Source organism: Sceloporus occidentalis, unplaced genomic scaffold (genome assembly GCF_023333645.1).
Source record: "Sceloporus occidentalis isolate IW3139 unplaced genomic scaffold, rSceOcc1.0.p SCAF_7, whole genome shotgun sequence".
Classification (NCBI taxonomy): domain Eukaryota; kingdom Metazoa; phylum Chordata; class Lepidosauria; order Squamata; family Phrynosomatidae; genus Sceloporus; species Sceloporus occidentalis.
Genome location: NW_028316987.1, coordinates 44,303,611 through 44,315,801, shown reverse-complemented (window position 1 = coordinate 44,315,801; position 12,191 = coordinate 44,303,611).

Here is a 12,191-nt window from a genome sequence, read left to right as displayed (position 1 = left end):
CAGATGGTCATCTAGGCTCTGTTTAAAAATCTCCAAAGAAGGAGACTCCACCACTCTTTCAGGCTAAACATACCCAGCTCACTAGGTCACCCCTCATAGGTCATGGTTTCCAGACCATTTTTAAACTGTGATGCTCAGAACTAGACACAGTATTCCAGGTGAGGCCTGACCAAAGCTGAATAGAGTGGCACTATTACTTCCCTTGGTCTAGACACTGTACTTCTATTGATGCAGCCTAGAATTGCATTGGCTTATCTAGCTGCTGCATCACACTGTTGGCTCATCTTGGAGCCCAATAAAATTCTGTGAATGAGGAAAGAGCTTCCCATTTCCTGAATTCTTCCAAAGGAATTTCTGGCTGGTCAATTATGGAACTAAGCACACACCCACACACCAGGCCAGTGCTTTCTGAGTTCTTCTGAGTCCAAAGCTAACACCAGATAAGAATGAGTAATATCAAAAGGCCCAGAACTTCACTGAATTTCTGTAAATTTCTGCTTTGGTGCTCATGCTTCACTGACTCAGCATCTATATATCCTTTATGTCTCAAGTGTACCATATAAGGACTTGAATAACAACCAAAGACTTCCTGGGCACCAAGGCAAGGCAAGTGGTGCCTTGGTTAGTAACTCTGTAAAACATGTGGTGGCTCATCTGTGATCTTGAGGTAATCTGAAATAGTAATCTATAAATAAAATCACTCAGTGTGATTTGTGGTCATAAAGAAGAAACTCCTCTGTGCTCTGAAGCCTGCAGTTTTGCTAATAAAAAATTCAGTGTCTTGGTTCAACAATGTATTGGTAATGCCAGCTGGCCGATTTTTGAGAGCTGTAGTCCTAAAAGGGAGCCAGTGTGATGTAGTGATTTGAGTGTTGGACTATGACTCTGGAAACCTGGGTTCAAATCCCTGCTTGGCCATGGAAATCCACTGAATGGCCTTGAGCAAGTCACATGCTCTCAGCCTCAGAAGAAGACAAAGGCAAACCCATTCCGATCAAATCTTGCCAGCAAAACTCCATGATAGGTTTGTCTTAAGGTCGCCATAAGTCAGAAATGAAGTCATACAACGACGACAAGAGATCTTAAAATGTTATTTTTTGTAGCTGTCACAACAGATGTGGAGATGGAAAGTTTGAGCTTTTCTTCCTCCAATTTAGGCCCCATACAGACAGGCCAAAATAAAGTTGCTTCGGGTCACTTTGGAGGTATGCTGTTTAAATGATGCATGCGTACTAAGAGTCCAGAAGCTGCACCAAAGCTGCACTCTAGTCCTTAGGACTGGTTCATGGCTTTGGCACAGCTTCCGGACTCTTAGGAGGCAAGCATAATTTAAACAGCATACCTCCAAAGTGACCCAAAGCAGCTGTATTTTGGCCTGTCTGTATCGGGCCTTAGATTGGTATTTTCATTCTCCTTTTGTGAACAATAACATTTGCCCATTTCTATTCCCTGGTTCAGTTCTCATTCCCTTATTTCCTGCACTGCACGCAGAAAAGAAAGCCAGGTTTGGAGAAACTCACTATCTATGATTTTCATTGTTGTACCCCATGTCTTCTCCAAAATAATGGCCACCATTCTAGCTCACTGGCATACTCTGAGTCAGAAAGCTCAGACAAAAAGAATATTGGTCATGGCTCTTAAAAGACGGAGAATGAGCATTTCTGCTCTATTGGTATACTGTGATCCCGGCAGTGGCATCACTAAGGTTGGCATCACCTGGTGCAGTAACTCATGTTGTCACACACACACACACCATTGATCTCCTCCCATACCACAACATTCGGAATCCTTCATCATGTTTTTTGAACTAATGTTACTCACAAATCATAATTCCCATGTATCACACTGAATGTAATGGTAATAGTTGTAACAAACAACTAGCAAAATTTAAATTACACAGTGCGCCCTTGCCTTACACAGGGGATCTGTTCCAGACCCACCCCCCACCCCCACATAAGGCAAAATCTGTGTAAGATCAAGCCCCATTTGTTTGAATGGGGGGGCTTCCCCATGGCACATGGTGTGGTGCACACCCCATTCACTATATTAGGGCTTGCCATATGCGTGACCTCAAGTAGGACTTATTCTTGAGAAGGCATTGCAGGGTGTGATCTTAATTAAAGACAAAACAAAACAAAAAAGTATGTTCCACGAGGTGGATATGGTATCTCAAATTATTTCTTTTCAACTAGACATATACATCTCTGTTATTAATTATTATTATTATTATTATTAATAATAATAATAATAATAATAATAATAAACTTTGATTTATATACCACTTTTCCTCCGGATCAAAGCGGTTTACATACAGTAAAACTATATGACACATGTCAGATACAATATAAAAACAATTACAGACAATTCAATAAGGAATAATATTAAAAACAGTATATTAAAACAGTAAGGCTATCAGTTGTGGGCAAACGTCTTAATCTAGTTGGGGAATACTTTCTCTAAAGAGAGTCGGGAGGGTATGCTAACCGGAATTAGATGCAATGCTGACTTTTATAGGTGCTGTGGGTATTTCAGAGAAATGCAACGGCAAGCCAACTCTCAGTATTACCTAAGGAGACCCTCACCATAAGTTGACAGGCAACTTGAGGGCACATACACAGATAGACAGATTGGCTCCAAATCTAAATGCATTTTTCATTCATATACAGATAAGGCTCCATGGGGTGACATCTTTTATATGGTAGCTGGCAAACAACTACTATGTCTGAGCCTTTCACCGATAACAGATTATGTTGCTTTATCCATTTAGTAGTTACAATCAAGAGGAAAAATGAAAAGATTACTTACCACTCCAAGTGTCTTGTTGATGAGAAGAAAGTCTCCACTTTTGTGACTAAGCAAATCACAAGATTCTATGCTCAGATTGAAAGAAATCTATCATTTCCTGTATTAAGACAAACTGTTTTGCAATAAGTACTACAAAGTCTGAAAATGTTCCTTAATGCTACCCACCTTTGTAAATAATGTTAAGCTTGCCAAAGAAACCTCATTTCACAAACCCATTCTGGACTTGGGCAACTATAAAGAGTGCACAATGCCATATTCCATGAATACATTTGTCTGCAGAATCACTGTGAGAAAATGTCCTAATTTTAAAATGGTCATGCAAAGGGGATCTGGATCATATGGAGTTTATCACACATGGGAAAAATTGAGCGTTTAAACAGTGATTTTCCAAGGAAAGTCGTGCAAGCGCAGTGAAGATTTTCACACACATTGCAATTAATGTTGACTTATTTCCCTGTGAATGATTTGTTGCTGGTTATTCCCTGGTTATTCCCGGGATAAGTCATCTTTAATCATGACAGTGTGTGAAAATCTTTACCACAATTGCACGACTTTCTGGAGAAAATCACTGTCTAAACCCCCGATTTTCCCCGTGTCCATCTTCTTGTCTGTAGAAAGCTAGATTGATAATGTAAAAAATAGACAAGGATATACAGACAGTATGTCAAGAGGGAACTCCTTCTTCAAGTGCAGATTTTTACATGGCCAACTTGGAACACCCGTACTCAAGGTTTGTAGATCACCCTCCCCCCAAAACCCTCTCAGAATTCCCACTAAGGATGAGTTTATCCAGTGGCCACAGAATGTTGAGTGACTTTTACAGGGTTAAAACAGAAAACTGGCATAAGGTTCATATCACTAGTGTAGTAGATTTGGGGATCATACGGCCAACACCCTGGGACTGTTGTATGAACAGGGTCCATGACATCATCTGCCATCTCTGCAGGATTCCATATTACCCCCAGGTATATTTGCAAAGTGTATAGTACTGTATATACTCAACTATAAGTTGTACAAGTTGAGGGCAAATACTGGGGCCAAAATTAAGGATTTTGAAATGATCCCCATGGATAAGTCCATGATAAAATTTAGGGGCATGCAACAAAGGATCTAAATGATGAAGCAAAGGGAAATGATGCAGGCATAGCAATTTGGGCTTACCCTAAAGGCTGGATGGATGAGAGAGTAGAAAGGGGTCGGTGCTTCCAGGACACATTACGCTTGCCTTTCACCAGGGAATGGTTCCCTTTTTTTAGAAGAGTTAAAGTACAGTAATTTACACTGACCCATGGGTACGTCAACCCATGATTTTGGAGTCAATTTTTTTGCTAAATATTCTAAACTTATACATGAGTATATACAGTAGTTAGAAAGAAAATGGATTTACCCAGCAATGCATTTAACTCACTGCAATTACAATTGTAACAATGGTAGTAATGATCATCAGGTATTTGGGGGAGGCAATGATGGTGATGATCCAACAGGGCAATCCTATCTCTACATGTCTATTCAGAAGTAAGCTCTTCTGAGTTTAACTGAACTTATAGTGTTTCTGTGCTACGAATCTAATCCATCCTAATCAGGGTTTCAAGGGGGCAAAGAAGAAAGAGAGGGAGAGAAAAAGAGGGAAAGAAAGAGGACAAAGTTGATGAATACTTGGGGTAGAAGGAGACAGGAAATGACAGTGAGAAACAGATAGAATGGGAAGAAGAAAGAAGAGATGAGTCTCCTCCCTTTCCTACCCAGCTAGCAGCTCTATCAGATCTAGAAAACCTGCAGCCACTGGTGAGAAGGAGTGCTGAAGTTCCTAGTCTGATGGCTTTGCTGGCTGGGTGGGAAAGTGAGTCTCCTCCAGCAGCTCCACCAGACCCAGAAAACAATATAATTAAAAAATGATCCACACCAGCAGTCAAATATAATAGGTATGCTACTAGTTTACCCAGGCAAAGAAATTCTACTTCAAATAGCATTTTCCTGGTCCACAGTGACCCATCAATGGTCCATACTTACTTGTTAAAATGAAGAGAGATCAGTATTACCAGCCACACATTTCCCCCATGCAAACTCGCTTTGTTGTACAAGGGCATTCTTACTGAGACAAAGAGAAGGGAAGAAGACATTTAGACAGGAGAAGTGGCAGGGAGAAGGAAAAGAGAATTGGAAGAGGAGTCATTTTGACATGAATTGTGCGAGAAGAAAGAGAGAGAGGCACAGGAGTGAGAAAGAGGGACTGGATATGTAGGGAGGAGTTGTAGGAGGGAGAGAAGAGGAAAGAGGAGGTGAGAAAGATGGGAAGGAGATTTTCAGGCATTCTGGGGATGGGAAGAAAGAGGATGAGAAACTGAGAGAGAAAATAAATTAAGAATTAAAAGTGAAAATAACCAAGTGTCTAGGAAAAGCTGAAGAAGAAAAATATTGGACCATACATTTTGCTAAAAATCATAGTAGCTTTCAAAGAGATAACTGTGTTAGTCTGTTTCAACATAAAGTGAAAAGGGATGAGTACAGAATCCAACAGCACCTTTGAGACTTAAGTGGTTTATATTAGTATGAGCTTTTGTGGCTATCAATCCACTTTTTCAGATGCATTGACTGAGTTGGAAGTACAACCAAGTAGAGTTACAAGGTTGTGGGCAGTGATGTCAGAGCATAATTGTTTACAAAAGATGCAGACTGTGGTCCAGGTCATAAAATTACAGGAGACTGCGTGTAAGATACTAAAGTGTCAAGAAGCTAATTGGTAGTCTTCAGCCATAACATTAATGCATAAAACAATGCTGAAGAAAGTTAAAGTCTATATGGCTTGGGCCTGAGTTACATGAGGGAACGCCTCTCCCGACACAATCCACCCCACATTCTCAGAACATCGGGGAAGAGCACGTTAGAATATCATAAGACCAGACTAATAAGAAGTTCCCACAGAGCTTTCACTGCTGCGGCCCCCAAACTGTGGAAGAGCTTACTGGAAGAGATCCGTCTTATTACCACCTTAGATGCTTTTAAGAAAGCACTTAAGATGGATCTCTTCTGGCAGGCCTACCCACCCGACCTCCTATAAAAGATCTTAAAGATAAAATGCTCCACTCCTGATTATGACTGTATAATTATTGGATGTTACATGAGGTTTTAGCAGTTCTACTCAACTAATTAGTAATGTTAGTATTTTATTGATTATATTTTGTACTTGTTTGTATTGTTTTATTGATGTAATCCCACCTTTATCTGCAGGGAGAGGCGGGAAATTATTATTATTATTATTATTATTATTATTATTATTAAAGCTCAAAGCAACACTAAAGCAGAGCTTAAGCAATACCTCAAGAATTTCACAAATAACTGTGGTTATGCCCAAGCAATGTGTGAAAACAATGCTTTAAAAAAATCAGTTTTCTAGAGCTGGGAAAGTCTTCTGAGGAATTTTTTTTTCTGAGATGAATTATTTAGTATCTGACCAGTACTGAGCACATGAATATATATAAAATATCCATTTTTCTCCCACTATGAGATCCAAGGCAGCTTACACGAGAGTTAAAATAAAAAGCAAACATGTATAGTATGAAAGTTTGGAAACAATTAAATACACAGTCCTATTAAAATTAATTTACAGTATTTAAAAACACTCATAAAACATAGAAGCTTAGTATACTACATTTAAAAAAGCCTGCCAAGATTTACTGCCAAGGGCAGTGTTTGTTGGACTTTCTGCCTTTTATAAACAAAGAATATGGCTGCCTTGAGTGTAGTATAGCTCCTTAATCTGGGAGTTTATCACACGGGAAGCTAAGTGCCCAAATCCCATGCAGAAACGGGATTTAAATCCTAGGAAAATCCCACAAAAGTCGGATCATTTTCAGACACATTGGGGGCATTGAACATTAATCCAACATTAAACTGCACAGAAAGTGCATAAAATCGGCTACTTTTTACTTTCGGAAAAATCCCGAAAGTAAAAAATGGCTGATTTTGTCAATTTTTTGTGCCGGTTAATGTCAAATTAATGCTCGATGCCCCGGATGTCATTTGTCCACTTTCTGTGCTGGATGCTGCCTGATGTGGTCTGAAAAAGATCCCCCTTTTGCAGGATTTTCCCAATTTAAATCCCATTTCTCCACAGGACAAAACTCAGTGTGATAGATGCCTTAGTTAAATAGAGGCATTATTTGCTGCTCTACTTCACGCAGGCAAAATGTCTTAGTCTGGCTCTGACTATACTGTACTGGTTGAGTGAAAGGGACCAATGGTCTGATTTGATTTAATCGAGATTTCTCCTTCAAATAAGAATGCCATTTCAGCTAAGTTCAGCATGGTAAAGTGTTGTTTCTGCTGGTTATAGGGAGGATATATAGGGAACATTGTTACTCCCATGTAACAGCTTTTCAGGTTCTTGATTCCTTTCTAAGCATAAAGACTAGTTTTGAACATTGAAGTCCTAACAGCTTATTTCTAAACAGAAGATCTCATGACAGGTTATGTTTTCTTACATGAGGCTGCCTATAGTCTAAGCATAGCTTGGAAAAGTTGCATTTTGGACCAGACTCCCAGACTCCTTCAGCAAATATAGCCACTGGCTGGGTGGGGAGCTTTCTGGGAACTAGTCTCACAAAAATAGCCCTGATTCTGAGAGCTCATGAAGTGTTCCTTTTTCTATCTTGCTAACATTTGAAGTGAAATGACCAATCTCTGGTTCTTATTTCCCAGTGGATGCTCATCTAGCTCCCTCTCTTGATGTCCTTCTGTCAACAAATATTGGCCTTTCTCTTGCTGATATCTTTCTAATATTGGAAGGTTCTTTGACACAGTGGAAGATACGATCAGTAGAACAGGAAGGGAGGTGATTTTCAGTCGTTACTCTTCCTTTGCTGCAGATCTTGAGATACTAATGGGGCCCTTCAGAACAGCAGAAGCTTCCACTGAATGAAAGATCCTTCCATCAATTGAGAGGTTCCAACTGGACATAACAAGAGCTTGTGAAGTTACTTTAAGAAAGCAATGTGTTCCAGGGTCCCAAAAGTAGTTAGTTACTGTTGCAAGTATCATGTTTTAGAAGTAATTCTTTCACATTTCATCAGTGGCATTCCTAGTGTTGGTGTTACTTGGCTTACTGGACAAGTGGGAGGGCTGGCCTATGTATGCTCACTCCTTTTTCCCCCAATGCCTTCGCTTATTTATTTATTTATTTATTTATTTATTATATTTATTTGTATCCCGCTCTTTTCCCAGGACTGGGATGCAGAGCGGCTTCACAGTATTAAAAACAGTAGAATTAAAAACATTTTTTAAAAAGTACATTAAAAATGAATTAAATTATTATGGTATTATGCCTTCCTCGAAGAGGACCAGCCCTCCCTTCAGCCACCATCTGGAAGGGGAGAGAGAGGCAGGTGAGCTCCAACTGCCTTCCTCGAAGAGGACCAGCCCTCCCTTCAGCCACCATCTGGAAGGGGAGAGAGAGGCAGGCGAGCTCCAACTGCCTTCCTCGAAGAAGACCAGCCCTCCCTTCAGCCACCATCTGGAAGGGGAGAGAGAGGCAGGCGAGCTCCAACTGCCTTCCTTGAAGACGACCAGCCCTCCCTTCAGCCACCATCTGGGAGAGAGAGGCAGGTGAGCTCCAACTGCCTTCCTCGAAGAGGACCAGCCCTCCCTTCAGCCACCATCTGGGAGAGAGAGGCAGGTGAGCTCCAACTGCCTTCCTCGAAGAGGACCAGCCCTCCCTTCAGCCACCATCTGGAAGGGGAGAGAGAGGCAGGTGAGCTCCAACTGCCTTCCTCGAAGAGGACCAGTCCTCCCTTCAGCCACCATCTGGAAGGGGAGAGAGAGGCAGGTGAGCTCCAACTGCCTTCCTCGAAGAGGACCAGCCCTCCCTTCAGCCACCATCTGGAAGGGGAGAGAGAGGCAGGTGAGCTCCAACTGCCTTCCTCGAAGAGGACCAGCCCTCCCTTCAGCCACCATCTGGAAGGGGAGAGAGAGGCAGGCGAGCTCCAACTGCCTTCCTTGAAGACGACCAGCCCTCCCTTCAGCCACCATCTGGGAGAGAGAGGCAGGTGAGCTCCAACTGCCTTCCTCGAAGAGGACCAGCCCTCCCTTCAGCCACCATCTGGGAGAGAGAGGCAGGTGAGCTCTAACTGCCTTCCTCGAAGAGGACCAGTCCTCCCTTCAGCCACCATCTGGAAGGGGAGAGAGAGGCAGGTGAGCTCCAACTGCCTTCCTCGAAGAAGACCAGCCCTCCCTTCAGCCACCATCTGGAAGGGGAGAGAGAGGCAGGCGAGATCCAACTGCCTTCCTCGAAGAGGACCAGCCCTCCCTTCAGCCACCATCTGGAAGGGGAGAGAGAGGCAGGCGAGCTCCAATTGCCTTCCTCGAAGAGGACCAGCACTCCCTTCAGCCACCATCTGGGAGAGAGAGGCAGGTGAGCTCCAACTGCCTTCCTCGAAGAGGACCAGTCCTCCCTTCAGCCACCATCTGGAAGGGGAGAGAGAGGCAGGTGAGCTCCAACTGCCTTCCTCGAAGAGGACCAGCCCTCCCTTCAGCCACCATCTGGGAGAGAGAGGCAGGTGAGCTCTAACTGCCTTCCTCGAAGAGGACCAGCCCTCCCTTCAGCCACCATCTGGGAGAGAGAGGCAGGTGAGCTCTAACTGCCTTCCTCGAAGAGGACCAGCCCTCCCTTCAGCCACCATCTGGAAGGGGAGAGAGAGGCAGGTGAGCTCCAACTGCCTTCCTCGAAGAGGACCAGTCCTCCCTTCAGCCACCATCTGGAAGGGGAGAGAGAGGCAGGTGAGCTCCAACTGCCTTCCTCGAAGAAGACCAGCCCTCCCTTCAGCCACCATCTGGAAGGGGAGAGAGAGGCAGGCGAGATCCAACTGCCTTCCTCGAAGAGGACCAGCCCTCCCTCCAGCCACCATCTGGAAGGGGAGAGAGAGGCAGGCGAGCTCCAATTGCCTTCCTCGAAGAGGACCAGCACTCCCTTCAGCCACCATCTGGGAGAGAGAGGCAGGTGAGCTCCAACTGCCTTCCTCGAAGAGGACCAGTCCTCCCTTCAGCCACCATCTGGGAGAGAGAGGCAGGTGAGCTCCAACTGCCTTCCTCGAAGAGGACCAGCCCTCCCTTCAGCCACCATCTGGGAGAGAGAGGCAGGTGAGCTCCAACTGCCTTCCTCGAAGAGGACCAGTCCTCCCTTCAGCCACCATCTGGAAGGGGAGAGAGAGGCAGGTGAGCTCCAACTGCCTTCCTCGAAGAAGACCAGCCCTCCCTTCAGCCACCATCTGGAAGGGGAGAGAGAGGCAGGCGAGATCCAACTGCCTTCCTCGAAGAGGACCAGCCCTCCCTTCAGCCACCATCTGGAAGGGGAGAGAGAGGCAGGCGAGCTCCAATTGCCTTCCTCGAAGAGGACCAGCACTCCCTTCAGCCACCATCTGGGAGAGAGAGGCAGGCGAGCTCCAACTGCCTTCCTCGAAGAGGACCAGCACTCCCTTCAGCCACCATCTGGGAGAGAGAGGCAGGCGAGCTCCAACTGCCTTCCTCGAAGAGGACCAGCACTCCCTTCAGCCACCATCTGGGAGAGAGAGGCAGGAGAGCTCCAACTGCCTTCCTCGAAGAGGACCAGCCCTCCCTTCAGCCACCATCTGGGAGAGAGAGGCAGGCGAGCTCCACCAGGCCTGCCTGGAAGAAGCAGAGCCCTCCCTCCGGTCCATCTGCCTTGGTCCAGGCCTCAGAGGGAGAGAAGAATGCTGGACCTGATCCCCTCCCCCCTCACCGGAATGTGTCCTGTCTTTTAGATTGTAAGCCTGCGGGCAGGGAACTGTCTGGTTAAAAATAATAATAAATGTAAGCCGCCCTGATAGCCATTAGGGCTGAAGGGCAGGATATAAATACCTAAATAAAAAAAAAATAGATAGTTATTAAAAGAATAAAATATATTTTAAAAAGATAAAACTATCTATATAGAAACAATTGTATCAAATTTTTAAAATGGTCCAATATCCCAGCCTGTCCTTAGAGCAATTCCTTAAATGCCTATGTGAACAGGTAGGTCTTCACCTGCCAGCATAAGGCCATCAAGGAGGGAGCTGTTCTGATCTCCCTGGGCAGGCAGTTCCAGAGTCTAGGGGCAGCCACTGAGAAGGCCCTCCCTCGCATCCCCACCAACCGTATTTGTGATGGTGTTGGGACGGAGAGAAGGGCTTCTCCAGAGGATCTCAGAGTCCGGGCAGGTTCATACCAGGAGAAACGGTCTGCCAAATAGTGCGGACCTGAGCCATGTAGGGCTTTATAGGTAATAATCAGCACCTTGAATTGTGCCTGGAAACAAACTTGCAGCGAATGAAGCTGCTTCAACAGGGGCATTGTATGGTCTCTGTAATCTGCCCGTTAACAGCCTGGCAGCAGCTCTGAGCTATCCAAGGCACTGGGCAAGTTGGAGAGCTGGCACGTGCATGCTTGCCCCTCCTTCCCTGATGTCTTGGCTTGTTCGGGTGAACTACCCAAGAGTCTGGAGAAAATGGGGGGCAGGCATGCATGCTCGCCCCTCCTTCCCTAGTCTTCCTTGGATGAGAGAGCCAAAGAAGCAGAGAAGGGATGGACGCTGACAGCAACACCATACCCCTCACCAGAGCAAGAGGAGGGCCCAGGTAAGTGTCACCCCTCCTCTCAGGTGTCACCTGGTGCAGCCCACATCCTCCAACCTCCTCCCCCCAGTGATGCCCCTCCAATTCATAAATGTAGTTTAAATGGGCACTATTGGTTCCTTTTTCTAAAAATAAAAAACAAAAATCTGAGTACACAGTTAAGTGAATAATGAACCAGTACCTGAAAGCGACTACTGATTCTACACCAATAACTATAAAAGTAGCTTTTAAAAGGGATCGTTACATTGCAAAAGAAGTGACATTATTGCTCACTATGTTAAAATCATCATGTGACTGTTGAACATTACGTTCACCATCCGTTATTCAATGATCAGAAGACTTCACAGCTTTGGCTATGCATGAATTAGCATTTTTATATGTTTCAGCTTCAAAGAAATGTAGTTTTGGACATATAATCAGCTTATATTAAAGCATATGTATAGCCAGCCCACATTCCTGTACTTCTCCTTTTCCCTTTGTCTTTTTTCCTTTCCTTTCCTTTTTTATTATACTGTCAAAAACAATTAAAACAAACTCAATTGTAACTTTTAGTTATAGTTTTGTTTTGAAAAAGAAATCCATTACAAATAACTGGTTATTTAAACAAATTAAATCCAAACTGTGAATGCAAATCAAAGACAGGTTTCTTTGGTTATCTCTTCTGCTAATATTTAAAATAGTTTTGATTGGCCAGTGTTTTATGGTCATCCTGTTTTAACCATCTCTTGCATGTTTTCTGCCGGGGGGGGGGGGGGGGAATCTTTG